This window comes from Petromyzon marinus, chromosome 10 (genome assembly GCF_048934315.1).
Source record: "Petromyzon marinus isolate PM22_M1 ecotype Great Lakes invasive population chromosome 10, UKy_Petmar_22M1.pri1.0, whole genome shotgun sequence".
Lineage (NCBI taxonomy): Eukaryota > Metazoa > Chordata > Hyperoartia > Petromyzontiformes > Petromyzontidae > Petromyzon > Petromyzon marinus.
The window spans coordinates 12,121,652-12,134,566 of record NC_133676.1 but is presented as its reverse complement, the minus strand read 5'-3'; positions in this window follow the sequence as shown (position 1 = coordinate 12,134,566).

Below are 12,915 nucleotides of genomic sequence, written 5' to 3'. Positions count from 1 at the left end.
AGGCTATACGTGGGTGATCTTTGTTTTTCATTGTCCGCGCGAGCGAGATAGACCCGGAGTGTTTAGCGAGCAGTGATCTCACACAATGGACGCGCGCTGGCGCTGCGTCCATTACGGTGACAGACGCGCCGTGTAATTGTTGCCGAAGGGATGGCTCGAGGCGCAGACTGCGCGTCCCACGTGGTTGCGGTGCACACGATGAGTTCATCACTCGCTGGCCATGCCGCCCCTTGCCTTTGGGCTTTGAGATGATGCTCAGGAACAACGTTATTTCCAAATGATGTACAAATTCAGAAATAAAGCCCATTGAGCGAAAAAAAGCAATTTTTTTTCCTCCAAAGGCGACTACATCTAAGCATTCCCCGTAATTGCAACGGTGTGGAGCGGTGGCGCAGTGGTTAGCGCACAGAGTTTATGCACCCGGCGACTTGAGTTCGAGTGCCCGGCTACGGCTAACATCGGTGACAGGTGAGATCTGAAATCGTCCCGAGTGATACCTTCACCGACCCGCACTGCGTGGTGAAGTATGGTCAAACAAACCCCGTCACTGGCACAGCGGCGTGCGGGGGAGGCCTTCGTCCAGCAGTGGAGCGATGAAGGCGACTGTCAACGTTCGCCTTGCGTCTCGAACAAAGTCTCGCGTATCAGTCGTCATCAACAGCAGCACGCTTTGTCTCTTCTCATCGCACATGAAGCCACACTGTCGTGAATGTATGTGGACAAACATCCCAATGCGAACGGGGCAGGACGCTCCTGCAAAACAGTCTTGAGACTCAGCGATGCTTTGTTGTAGAAATAAATGTCATTACTATTATTCCTACAATAAAACTTTAATTACTGTGATTGTTCAAATATGATCATGATGACGGAGTTGCCGCTGCTGATGATCACAACTGCTGTCGCTAATTGCGGTTGTTTTGCTGCTGCTGATGATGCTGCTGCTGATGATGCTGTTGATGCTGAAGCAAGGCCGTAATTATAATATATATTGGGGGGGACACACATCCCCCCCCCCCAATATTCAAATATGCTCAAAATGCCCCCCCCCAATAAATTGCTATAAAAATATAATTGCTATGCTATGTAAATAAAAACAATTTGCTAAACCTTGGCCACAATATCTGGACCTGTCTTCATATAAATCAATGCATAGATTTGTTTATATGATTGTGGTTATGGTTGTACTTTATTAATCCCTAATCTCTGCCATTACATACAATGAAACAAAAAAAATGGTAAAAAAAAGTAAAAACAGAGCAATGTAATACAATACACTATTAGACATTATTGTAAAAAATAAATAAAAAGTCCATCCCATGTTAGTGAATTTTATTATATTTTAGGCAGGAAATGAGTTTTCAAATTTAGATTTTTTTCTGGGGGGGGACCCCAGACCCCCTCGAAGATTTGGTCCCCCCCCAATGTTGACTCCATGGCTACGGCCTTGTGCTGAAGCATCCGCACAGCACGAATTGAACACCCACTCCGCGCCCGTATTAATTAGCGAGTTAACATCGCGGTGTGGGAAAACCAATTAGTCTCAATTAACACACAGTAATGGGGCACTTCAAGCTCTCGACGAGATCCAATCAATAGAAGTGTGTAGCGCCTGGCCATCAGATCTGGCCGCACGATGCATGTAAGAGCGTGTACGTGACGCAGCAGCATCCAGGCGTGGCTCAGGGCTGGGGGGGTGAGGGACCGCTCCCCAAGCGAGGATCAACGACGCGCAATGGCACTTTCTGTTACGTCTTTTGGGCAGTCACCCTGCTCAGAAACGAGGTGTTTGTCTGCCACGTTCAAATCTTGCCCTCTGGTACCCGATTAGTGACCGACTAGTGTTTGTTGGCCGGTGGGAAAAATAAACAAACGGTTCCCCGCTTTGTACCAAAATGAATGTGGTGAAGAGGCTTGCTGTCGCGGTTCAATTGATGATATCGTTTGCTAGCCGTTTAGTAGTGGTGAGGACTCGTGAAGCCGTGAGTCGGATGGAATGAAGTCTCCGGGCCGGTTAACACCCACGGGCCCTATGTTCCCCAGCCCTGCTTCCAAGGTGAGACATCTGTGGGGAAAAAACGAGCTTCATAGCTCATACGATTTCTCCAGGATAAAAAAAGATTCCGATTCTGAACTATGCCGATGCGTGACACCAATTTCAAAAGCGCGTGCCCGTCAATGCCTCTTCCTACAACACTTAAGCGAGGAGACCCAAAAACGTTCTTTGGTTACCCTTAAGCATATTTGTTCAGGATTCCTGAAGCAACGAGTGCCTCCCTTCACGTTTCGAGGGAACCGGTGTACCCGGAGAAAAACCCACCAAACCATAAGAGGGGATAACGATAAACACTCGAAGCACCACACACGCATAGATTCCAGAACCCGTTGCTGTTCTGCCACGCATTCATAGCCACGGCGACTAGCTTGAAGTCCTTGCACTGTATCATCCGGCAATCCCGCGCACTAATGTAGTGGTGTTATTTCACACGGACAACTTCCTCTTCTCCGGTGTCACTTCATTCGAACAGAACTCCTCGCGTTCAACACCGCGGAATAATCTCCGTAGCAACTCTCCCGCTCGCGCTGCTCGCCTGCTACACTCCGCTCGCCTGCTCCCTCCTCTCTCGCTCTGCTAGCTTCTCCACTGCTCTAGCCTATTACTATACACTCTGGTAGCTTCCCCCCGTACACTCTGCTAACTTCTCCACTGCTCGCCTGTCTACCCTCACTCCTCCATCCTCGCCCTTGCCTCCAGCGGGGGATCAGCCAACACCGCTGGAGAGGACGAGGTGTGGAGAGCGGGGTCCCGGACTTCTCTTGAATTCTCTCTTGTCTTCACTCCAACCAACTCAACTCCCCTTGCCTCGCACGTCCGTCTTTTATCCCCCTACTCATTAAGTGCCCCCAGATGGCCCTCATTAAGCCGGCGTCCTCCCCACGCCTCGCGCACGTGTTCTCCCCCACGTGTTCTCCCCCACGTGTTCTCTCCCTTATCGCCACTGTCTCTCGCCTCCGTGGCGCCTACTCTGCGTACGCATTTGCAGCCAGCCAATCACTGCCTCTTTCCCTAATTGCTGGCGTCTCTCTGTCTGCTGTCACCCAGGCCACCTATCCTTAGCTGATCCCACTGTCTGCAACCCCGCACATAATGCAACCGCTGTTTGCAAACCCTGCGCGCGTTACGCCACTACGCAAGTACTGCACGAGGCAGGCTCACGAACTGCTGAGCTTCCGAGGCTTGGCGAGATGGAGGTGAAACGTTCGCGGCGGGTGCCGCCTGTTGTTAGTCGCGCGCGTTAAGCAGGCGCCGCGGAGGCGAGATGTTAACTACCTCGCCTGGTATACACGAGGCCGTGGGATCGATCCCAACCCTGTTGACATCCTGCGGTATGGAATTTGCATGTTTCTCTCTCTCTCTCTCATTGCCATCACGATGGCTAGAAAATGTTAACTACCTCGCCTGGTATACACGAGGTCGTGGGTTCGATCCCTACCCTGTTGACATCCTGCGGTATGGAGTTTGCATGTTTCTCTCTCTCTCTCATTGCCATCACGATGGCTAAAAAATGTTAACAACCTCGCCTGGTATACACGAGGTCGTGGGTTCGATCTCGACCCCGACGCCTGCTGCTGCTGTATATTTGGAGTTTGCGTGTCTCTCTCATCATCACCATCACGGTGGCTAGGATATGTTAACTCCCTCGCCTGGTATACAGGGGGTCGTGGGTTTGATCTCGACCCCGACGCCTGCTGCTGCTGTATATTTGGAGTTTGCGTGTTCTTCTCGTATTTGTGTGGATTTTTTTTCCGGGTCCTCCGGATTTTCCCTCCGCATTTCGAATCGACATCATGCGTTTAGAGTATTTAGCTGCTGCTATACTTTACACATGATGATAAGCTACTTCATATTCTTAGTTCTTTCGGTAAAGTCACGTTGAAGGGAAACAACAAAATAATAAAATATATATAAAACAATAAAAATTCTCACGACGTTTCGACCATAACACAAACGGTCACACCTGAAGACGACCGTTTGTGTTATGGTCGAAACGTCGTGAGAATTTTTATTGTTTTATATATATTTTATTATTTTGTTGTTTCCCTTCAACGTGACTTTACCGAAAGAACTAAGAATATGAATTACTGCAGTCACCAAAGCTTTAAATCAAAAGATAAGCTACTTCGTTGGGCTATCGTTTGTAATAGCCAGGTCGCTTCTGCAAAAATATCTATATAGCTCAGTGGGGCTTCACATGCTAAAATGAAAATAGCTTAGTATTAGTTTATCTCGCAAATGCCACGGTGTTAAAAAACGAATTACGATGTCGATGTTACCGCCTCCTCCGCGTTTTCTCTTTATGCGACGTTAATGAGTGGACGCAATAAAACATTGGCTCTATTTACACGCGCGCGCGAGAAACCTCGTTCATCACAGTGCATAATAGTGAGCACGACTCTGATCATTAAAACATTAGCCCCTCCCCTCCGCCCATCTTCCCCGCTCCCCCACTCTTCGCACCCCCCATTAACCCCCCCATCTCCCCCACTCTTTCCACCCCCCACCCTCCATCTCCCCCTCATCTCCCCCACTCTTCGCACCCCCCATTAACCCCCCATCTCCCCCACTCTTCCGACCCCCCCACCCTCCATCTCCCCCCCCCCATCTCCCCCACTCTTCCCACTCCCCTACCCTCCATCTCCCCCCCCCATCTCCCCCACTCTTCCCACTCCCCCACCCTCCATCTCCCCCCCCATCTCCCCCACTCTTCCTACTCCCCCACCCTCCATCTCCCCCACTCTTCCCACCCCTCCCACTCTCCATCTCCCCCCCCCATCTCCCCCACTCTTCCTCCCACCCCAATTTAACACCCCCCCCCATCTCCCCCACTCTTCCTCCCACCCCAATTTACCCCCCCCATCTCCCCCAACGTTTTTCTCACGCCCCTTGCTGACGGAAGGGAACCTCCTCCGACGACGAAGCGAAGCTCGCGAGACCCCCCCCCCGCCTCTGGGCGGTATTTTGGTCTACTCTTCCACGAGGTGGGAGTGCCCGCACCGCAGCCCGCCGCACGCCGCTTGCATGTAGGTCGACCGACCGTGGCAGTGTTTTTCACTCATTTTCGGAGGGGGGGGGCCACTTTCGCCGAAGAGACATCATCAGTGCGAGGGTCGTCAACACTTTGGAAACCATTGTTGGGTTTGACAGCAGCACGATGATGATGCAGAAGATGATGGGGGTCTTGTCACGTGTTGTTGTTGTTGTTGCGTAACTGTCGGGCGCCGCACGTCAGGGCCCGCACTAAAGGCCACCAGGGGCCCCCCAGTGGCTCGCGGACCTTGCAATGAAGAACGCCGAACTGCGGCGTTGCGCATGGTTCTACTGCTGGGTGGACAGCGGCAGTCGAGGTGGGGCTGGGAGTGGGGACGTCGGTGGTTGAGTGGTCGGGTGGGGGGGGGGGTTGAATGAACTTGCTCATTGTTTCAACTGCCGAGCAGTGAGATCGCAGCTCCAGAGTGCAACTCGCCTCGACGAAGCTTGGCAGCAGCACGCTCCTCGCGCCGCCTGGCGCACGACCGGCACGGGCGGGGAAGGAGAGGTGGCGGGCGGACCATCGAACTCGGGTCGCCGGGTTCGTTCCACTGTACGAACGCTCGCCGCAACAACCACAAACACGCACCACGCACCGCGTGCAACACACGCACGCACAGAGACAAACATATCACGTATAGCCTGAACAGACTGTTGGGGCAAGTGCTGCTAGCGAGTTGCACCTATGAAGGCCGGCAGGGCACACGGGGGGGGGGGGGGGGGGGGCGGTGGGGATGGCCAGCACCACGCCCTGCCGCCTTTGTTTCCCCAGTGGCGAGGTTTTCCACATCTCACCGGGATCATCTGAACCAGGACCGGTTCAGACAATCGTCGCTGGCGTTTTGCCATGAGCGGGATTTAAACTCGGGTTCGTAGCGCAGGCGCGCTTAGGCCACTCACTCAACACAGACCCATCATCATCATCCCCGCGTGGTCCAGTGACACGCGTCTCCAATAAGACACGGGACGGCCACACGATCGACATCCCATTAATGTAGCAGTGGAGCTCAGTGCTGCGCGGGGCAACGGGGCTGCCCAGGAGAAGCCGTTCACTTTATATGGTAATGGAAGATAGTTTCCAGCAGCCGTCACGCCGGCTTGCGTGGGGCTATTCCCCCCCCCCCAACCTCTCTCTCTGTGCTCGATTGATAAGTCTCAGGTGAGCGCTCACCGATATGCCCCTCTCGGAGCCCGAGGAAAGTCCTCAACGTCAACAATCCGTCTCTCTCACACATCCCTATCCTCTCATCCGAGTGCATTTAAACTAAACTAAAACAGTTTTTTTTATTTTAATTTAACCACGTAAGGCCAACTGAGCTGTATAGCTCTATTTCCACGAAGCGGCTTGACCATAAACGATTGCAAATGATTGCTCAACGAAGTGGCTTGCATGGGACCATTTTTAGCCCGTCTCTCTCTGCTCCATTGAAAATCTCAGGTGAGCGCTCTCCGATATGACCATCTCAGAGCCCGAGGAAAGTCCTCAACGTCAATAGCACTCCTAGCCAGATCGCCGCGGAAGCGCCGGGAGGGCAGTTCTCTCTTCTCCCTCTCTCAACCCCTGGTCTCGCCTCTGAGTGCATTTAAACTAAACTAAAACGTGAAATTTCATTAAGGAAATACCCACTGCGCTATACAGCTCCTTTTCACAGAGCGACCTGGCCACAAATGATTGTTCAACGCAGTGGCTTATCATCACGTTGGAAATGTAAGGCAGCCAAGTACTCTAAACGCGTGATGTTCATTCGAAACGTGGGAGGGTATAAACTCGGAAGACCCGGAGAAAAAAATCAAACACGAGCACGGGGGGAGAGAGAGAGAGATAGTATTTCCTGGAAGTCGTGCTCGGCCCTAAAGGCGGTTTCATCACGCTTGTTGTTTATGCTCCCAGGAAGGAACTCACGAAGTCTCATGATTCTCTTTTTTCTGGAGGGTCATATCCAAGTTGTTCGCAGTCCCTGGGCGCGATGATTGCTATCTGTACGTCTCAATTGAGTGATTTGTGCGGGGTAAGGACAACACAGAAAACTAAAAAAAGCAGTTCCAAAGAATTGAGTTTTAAATATAGATGATTTAAAAGTGCACAGCACCAGTCGATTCTTAATATCCGAATTGAAGAGGGTTCCAGACGGCCGCAGAAGCGCATCTGATGTTTCAAATGGTTAAAAACTTTGGACCGTGACGCTGCGAATGACGGCATGGGATCTTAAACTAAGCAGAGCAGTTTCTTCGTTCAAACTATCAAACTCGCGATATTAATCCGGGCTTACTCTTCAACGAGCGGCGAACGCGCTACCTCCAGGCCACGCCATCGCCCATGTCCTTGGTCGAGAATCGAACTCAGGCCACGTGCATAGCCACCACCGTCACTGTCTGTACTCACTGACATACAGATAATTTGGAATTTACGGTGCTGACGAGAAGGAAGAGTTTTCTGTAAATGCACACCGCTCCCCCCTCTCTCTTGCCTCTCTCCGTTCCTTCACTCCCCTTCCACTCTCCCATCACTCTCCTCTATCGTTCCCTTCACTCCCCCCCTCTCCGCTCCTTCTCTCCTCTCTCCCATCTCCCCTCCCCTCCCATCTCTCCTCCTTTACTATTTCATTACTCTCCCCTCTCTCTTCCCTACAAATCCACCCCTTATCTCTCCTCTATATCTCTCCCCCTTCACTCTCCCTCCTTTCCCCCCCCTCTCTTCCCTTCGACCCCCCTCTTTCTCCCTCTGCACTCTCCCATCACTCTTCATTCTATCCCCTTTCACGCTCCCCCCTCTCTTGTTTTTCTTTTACGATCAGAGGAAAGAAGAAGATGCTCGGTGTAGTCGGCACTTTGCTCGGTGTAGTCGGCACTTTTTTAATGCTTTGCTTTATGTAACCCCCCCCCCTTTAAATGAAAGACCCAACAAAAGATTTCTCGCTCTGCTCTCCCCACCCATTCCCTCTCTCTCTCTCTACCCCCCTCTCTGCCCCCCCCTCTCTCTCTACCCCCTCTCTTCCTACTCCATGTCGCTCTCTCTCTCGCTCTTGATTTTATAACTACGACAAGTGCTGCATCTGCACGCAGCCCTCCCTCCCCTATCTCTCCCCCTGCGCTCTCACCTCTCTTCCTGCAGCTGCTGCTGCCACCGCGCTCCATCAATCGCCTACTGAGTTCACAGGGCCAGATTTGACGTCTGAGAAGTTGGATTTCATGATTTTTTGGGGATCGGAGTTGTATACGAGGCAGAGAAGGAGGAGGAGGGGGTGAGATTCCCCAGGCGTCTAATTATGACCCAGAGGTCATTTCAGAAGCAATTATAAAAGAGGCGTTGGGCGAAATGTGCTCAAGCTTTGTCACCGACTTCCGAATGTCGCAAATCAATGCGTGTATACACACGTGTCATAGCCCACGTGTCATAGCCCACGTATTACACGTGCTGTCATAATCAAGACATGCATGGTTGCAGTGGTTCAAATACAGGCACGGTAGCAACAGTAGCAACACAACCACCAACAGCAGCAGCAGCAATAGGAGCACGAGCAGTAGCAACCGCATTCGTATCAACGTTATCATGATCATCGTGGGTAGCAGCAGAATAATACGTTAATAACAGTAACAGTATTGCCATTATCAGCAGGATCATTATTATCGTATCGTCATCAGCAGTAGCAGCTTTATCATCATCAGTTACAACAGCAATTGTATCATCATCATCAGCAGCAGTAAAAACTTCATCACCATCATCAGCATTAGGAGCTTTATAATCATCGCCATCTTCAGTAGCATCATGCAGAGCACACACAGTGGTGTAACTCGAATGGCCCGCGCGGCCAATGAAGAACAGCAAAACAATGAATGTCAGAGTTTTTTTGTAAACCATGTCAATCAATACCGGCAATCGAGACCATCGCGCGCTCTCTGCGAAGCAATCAAACCCCGCAGAACAACGCAGACGCCTAGTGGCTTTGTTAGTTGACTTAGAACAAATCTTTACATTGAGGTGCTCATTGTGGTAACGCTCAATAACCCTGTAAGCTTGCGCGTGCCCGTCTGTGTTAGTGTGTGTGGGGAGCAGTGGTGTAGCGGTTAGCTCGCTGTCCTACGAACCCGGCGACCCCCAGTTCGATTCCCGCTCACGGCCAACATCAGTGACGATTATTTGAACCGGTCCTGGGCCTCTCCTAGGTCGACTCGACCTCAAATGAGTAGCTGATGCGGTGTGTAAACATTGCCACTGGGAAGACAAAGGCGGTCGGGCGTGGTGCTGGCCACCCACCCCCTCGTGTACCGTTTCCGGCCTTCATAGGTGCTCGCTAACAGCACTTGCCTCTACAGTCTGTTAAGGCTATCTATATATCTTTGTCTTTTTGTCTGTGTGGGTTGGTAGCGCGCTTGCGCGTTGCGCTATAAATCCGTCGACCCAGCCGGGTTCGGCCAATATCATTGGCGATTATCTAAACGGGTCCTGGGCCTCCCCTAGGTCGACTCAGCCGCAAAATGAATACCTTGTACGATGTGTGAACATCGCCACTGGGGAGACAAAGGCGGCCGGGAGTAGTGCTGGTGTCCCACGCCCGTGTGTGCCGTGCCGGCCTTTATGAGGTGCTCGCTAACAGGAATTGACAGTCTGTTCGAGGCTATACGGGGGAGCTTTGCTTTGCTTTGCACGCTGAGTCAAAGTGTGGCGACAAAGACGTGGGCGAGAGTTCAACCGGGGTTGTTCGTCTCGGCAGGGAAGGCGCAGGCACAAGGGACGCAGCGCGCTCACGTGCTACGTGCCTTGATGAGCTGCACGCGCAGCGAGGGTGCCAGAGGTCCCCAGTGACGGATTCCTCCGGCATCGCGTCGCGCACTCCGTTACACACACCACACGTCACACACACATCACACACACACCACACGTCACACACACGTCACACACACCACACGTCACACACACCACACGTCACACACACGTCACACACACCACACGTCACACACATACCACACGTCACACACACCACACGTCACACACACGTCACACACACACCACACGTCACACACACCACACGTCACACACACACACACCACACGTCACACACACCACACGTCACACACATCACACACACACCACACGTCACACACACGTCACACACACCACACGTCACACACACGTCATACACACACCACACGTCACACACACCACACGTCACACACACCACACGTCACACGCACACCACACGTCACACGGTACACACACACACCACACGTCACACACACCACCACACGTCACACGCACCATACGTCACATACACGTCACACACACCACACGTCACACACACCACACGTCACACACACCACACGTCACACGTCACACACACACCACACGTCACACGTTACACACACACCACACGTCACACACACCACACGTCACACACGTCACACACACCACACGTCACACACACCACACGTCACACACACCACACGTCACACACCACACGTCACACGTTACACACACACCACACGTCACACACACCACACGTCACACACACCACACGTCACACGTCACAAGTCACACACACACCACACATCACACACACCACACGTCACAAGTCACACACACCACACGTCACACACACCACATGTCACACACACCACACGTCACACAAACGTCACACACACCACACGTCACAATGACAAAGACCCCCCTCCCGCCCCCTTGTACAGATTAACATTTGACCGCGTAACTCACAGTAACCATCAGCCTCGTTGCGGGGGACATAAATAACAAGAGATAAGCAGACATTGTCTCCTCCACAAGATATGCTCTTTATACAAATGTGTGCGTGTGTGCTTCATGTTTACACATTCCATCTGCGTCCACGGCCTTCTGGGAGTGCATCATTTCATCAGGATTCATTCAGTACCGGCAAAAACTCGCGGCGTGTTTCGACATTCGGTGTCATATTAGGAGAGTCAGGCTCGCTCGAATCGATGCTGGTGATCTGCCAGGTGTTGGAGGCAAGGGCCCCCCTCTCTTCTACCGATTAGATTAACAGCGTATGTAGAATTGTTGAGGCAAGTGCCGTTAGCAAGCACCTGTTAAGGCTTGCCCTTATACTCACCCAGTGTCCATGTTCACACACCGCACCAGGTACGCATCTAAGGCTGAGTCGACCAAAGTGTTCGTCGCACGTGCGATAACCTCCCCACGTATTACCACTCATGATACACACACTCACACATTCGCGCACGTGCGAGTGGGTGCTTTAGACACCTACCGATATGTTAACTGAAAGTTGAGTTAACCTACAGGAGGAACAAAACAGGTTCAGATATCGTAATTGATTTTTTTGTCTGGGGGGGGGGTTGGGTCAGATGACATTGAGTACAACGTCAACGTGTGTCGTGCACTCTCCTCCACCCGACACAGCCAACTAGAGGATGCTGTCGCGCCGAATTGTATTTCTTCAACACACTGGTGATGTTGGTGGGCCATCCACACTATTTAACAATGAGGTTCCGACGTCTCGCCCGAAGTCACAGCCAACACCGTCCGTTAAAACCAAGTGTTATGGATACGTAATAGCATTGGTCGTGAAAGGCTGCACGTTAAAAAAGGTTCAGATACCACGTGCCACTGATGTTAGCAGTGGCCCGGAATCAAACGCAGGTGGGGTCTTTTATTTTGGTGGGATTTTCACCTTCCAGTGGCAAGCTGTAGGTTGGTTTAACAGCAGAGTCTCCAACTGAGCAATTACCTGGAAATCAACATGCATGCCATTTTTATCGTAAGGGAGCCATCATTCAACAGCGGTATCGGTATCAGTACAAGATGGATAGTCCACTGATACGGTCAATGGAAGGCTTCTCGAGCTACGTGGTCATAAAGATGTTGAATAGTATTGGAGCCAGAGGGCATTCCTGTCACACAGGAAATGGCTCTGACGCACGGCCCCGAAGATCCGAAGCCCCAGACTGTTGAGCCAAATGCTGCTAGCGAGCACAGGTTTATTCAGACTGATGTGACAACCTCCACGCTCCACCGCCCTTGTCTTCCGAGCACTTCTTTTACACACTCCCGCTTCCCCCTTCGTAACCTCGCCCCACCCTTTCTGCATCATAATCATTCCTTGCCATCCCTTCCCCTCCCCAACACTCAAACCCCATCCCTTTTCCACATCGGTCAATAAGCAATATACCGTTTATAATTCTTGTAAAGCTCTTTGATAAAAGCGCTACATAAAATCCTAGATAAGATAAAGTTGAGTCGACCTCGGGGAGGCCCAGAACCGCGGCTCAGAAATCACTCTCCAAGTCAATGTTCGCCTTGGCAGGAATTCAAACACAGGTAACCGGCTTCGTAGCGCAGTGCGTTAACCACAGCACCACGGCTCTCCCGGTCACATCGGACGCACACACACACAACATCCATAAAGAGCCCTCTATTTCCTCCGTGCTTCTCCGGAGTCAGCGGGGAACCGCACAGCAAATATTGAGACCCAAGAATAGCGATGCGCCAACCTCGCGAAGCAATTGGCCGCTTGGTTATGTGACAGATTGTTGTGTGCGTACGTGTGAGTGGGGTTGCAGCGGATAGCGCACTGTGCTACGACCCCAGCCGCACGAGTTCGATTCCAACTCACGGCCAACAACAGTCGACGATTATTCTAAACCGGTCAAATGAGTAACTGGTGCGGTGTGCAAATATCGTTACTCGGGAGACAAAGGCGGCCGGGCGTAGTGCTGGCCCGCCCACCCCCTCGTGTGCCGTGAAGGGGTTCATAGGTGCTCGCTAACAGCACTTGCCGCAACAGAGCACGGACTAGACGGGAATCTGTGCGTTGTCTGCGCAGGATCAAAACTGGTTG